Genomic DNA, 2,593 nt, shown 5'->3' with positions numbered 1-2,593 from the left:
ACATCTGCACCGCTGGGGAGCGGGTCATGCTATGTGCGCCTTTGTGTTTTGTTTCAGTGTTTTCTGGTTTTTTCCTTTTTGTTCTTTTCTTGTTTTCCTTGTTTTCGTTATTTTCCCCTTGAGCTCGAACTTCTCGCTTCCGCAGAAGGAAACCGTTCTTGCTTAGGTCTTCTCGGCGAAAATCCAACCCTCTCAGCTCTGCTGCATGTCTGTCGCCTCTGTATTTTAACTAGCTTTTTTAACTTGTTTCACATCCATTCTCCTTTCCCCTTAGTGGACGCCGACACAGAGAGAGAGAGAGAGAGAAAGTGCCTCCTCTCCCTCTGCATTTAGGACCGTAAATGCGCACATCTGTGTATTCATTCGACTTAACCCTGATGAAGGACGGTCCACCGTCTGAAACCCTTTGTGAATAAACCTAGATAATCGAACCAGTTGTGACCTTTTCACTGTATATATATAGCAGACAAGGCATATGAAATGAGGGCCTCGTTTGACAAACATATTAAGGAAGCCAACAGTCACCGAAACGAAGGTGCATAGGGGAATGTTTCTAATTTTTTTTAATTTGTAGTGCCAGTCAATTGGTTTTTAAAGATTACTTATAAAGCAGCAGAAAAAACAACAATGCCGCCGATGGGATCCGAACCGCGACCTCCGAATATCGCCTCCGGTGCTCTAACAACTGAGTTACGGTGACGGCTGTCCAACCTGCTGCTTTCGCGGGTATTTATGTCTTGCGTGTAAGCGAACCTTGAGAGTGTTCACCAGCGCCATCCTCGTCCATAGCGGTGGACGTACCACGTCCTGTAATACCGCGAGTGTGACGTAGAACGTCATCGAACAGCGAGGGCGGAAACTGTGCGAGAGCCCTCTTTTGCTACCTATGGCATCATGACTGCCAGAACCGAGACCCCCGTTAAGCTATTAGCAGACAAGGCATATGAAATGAAGGGCTCGTTTGACAAACATATTAAGGAAGCCAACAGTCACCGAAACCAAGGTGCATAGGGGAATGTTTATAATTTATTTATTTTTTTAATTTGTAGTGCCAATCAATTCGTTTCTAATGAAGATTACTTATAAAGCAACAGAAAAAACAACGCTGCCGGTGGGATCCGAACCCACGACCTCCGAATACCGCGTCCGGTGCTCTACCAACTGAGCTACGGCGACGGCTGTCCAATCTGCTGCTTTTGCGGGTATTTGCCTTGCGTGTAAGCGAACCTTGATAGTGTTCACCGGCGCCATCCTCGTCCATAGCGGTGGACGTACCATGTCCTGTAATACCGCGAGTGTGACGAAGAACGTTATCTAACGGCGAGGGCGGAAACTGTGCGGTATATATATATATATATATATATATATATATATATATATATATATATATATATATATATATATATATATATATATATATTTATATATATATATATATATATATATATATATATATATATATATATATATATATATATATATATATATATATATATATATATATATATATATATATATATACCAAAATGAGTTCTGGCAGCTGATTTGGGCAATATAATATAAAATCACCAAAAATTGAAGAAACAACAGAATTTAATTCACGACGTTTCGGCTGGAGGACCAGCCTTGGTCCTCCAGCCGAAACATAAATTCTGTTATGTTTCTTCAATTTTTGGTGATTATATATATATACATTGTAACGGGGGTTTGTTACGAGGTACTGGGGCGACGGGAACGGCAACGGCAGCAGTCTGGGATCAGATCGGCAAAAGACACACAAGCGTGGCGCTGGCAAAAACTCTCGAGAACACTGTCACCTCGTCTTCGTCTTTTCAAATCATCAGACGCATCTTCTTCTTTAGCCTTACAATCACCCCGGGGACAAGAGGAGCCATCCTGGCGACTTAGGATGATGGCAAGACGGCGGGGTCGTAGTAGGGCTTGAGGCGCTGGACATGAACGGTCGCCCGTCCTCGGCGGCGGAGATCAGGAGACGGCGTGAGGGGTTCCACGATATAATTAACCACAATATAATTAATTGACGAGCGGCAAAATGGCATTTTTTTAAGTTCAGCTGCAGGCCGGCGTCAGAGAGGCAGGTCAAGACGTGCTTCAAACGGGAGAGGTGGGTGTCAAAGTCCGGGGAAAAGACCACAATGTCGTCGAGGTAGCAAAGGCATGTCTTCCACTTAAGTCCGCGCAAAATGGTGTCCATCATCCTCTCAAAAGTCGCGGGGGCGTTACAAAGCCCGAAGGGCATCCCCGTAAATTCATACAAGCCATCCGGTGTCACAAAGGCGGTTTTGGGGTGATCGGCTTCTTTCATAGGAACTTGCCAGTACCCGGAACGCAAATCAAGAGATGAAAAGAGTTCGGCCCCTTGCAAAAGAGTCCAGAGCGTCGTCTATGCGCGGGAGGGGATAGACATCTTTGCGCGTAATCTTATTAAGGCGGCGGTAATCTACACAAAAGCGTATGGAGCCATCCTTCTTTTTGACGAGCACCACAGGCGACGCCCATGGGCTGCTTGAGGGCTGAATGACGCCGCTCTGGAGCATCTTGTCGACTTGGTCTTCAATAACTTGGCGCTCGG

General features: G+C 45.2%; 1 non-coding gene across 1 annotated transcript; it reads right to left on the bottom strand.

The window, feature by feature from the left end:
- Positions 1-1,103: 1,103 nt before the first annotated feature.
- Positions 1,104-1,176, bottom strand: TRNAP-CGG (transfer RNA proline (anticodon CGG)). The gene has a single exon. It is a non-coding gene; the product is annotated as a tRNA-Pro (tRNA).
- Positions 1,177-2,593: the final 1,417 nt, after the last annotated feature.

The sequence above is a fragment of the Amblyomma americanum genome, chromosome 5, assembly GCF_052857255.1.
Source record: "Amblyomma americanum isolate KBUSLIRL-KWMA chromosome 5, ASM5285725v1, whole genome shotgun sequence".
NCBI classification, from domain to species: domain Eukaryota; kingdom Metazoa; phylum Arthropoda; class Arachnida; order Ixodida; family Ixodidae; genus Amblyomma; species Amblyomma americanum.
This window is presented reverse-complemented; position numbering and strand designations above follow the sequence as displayed.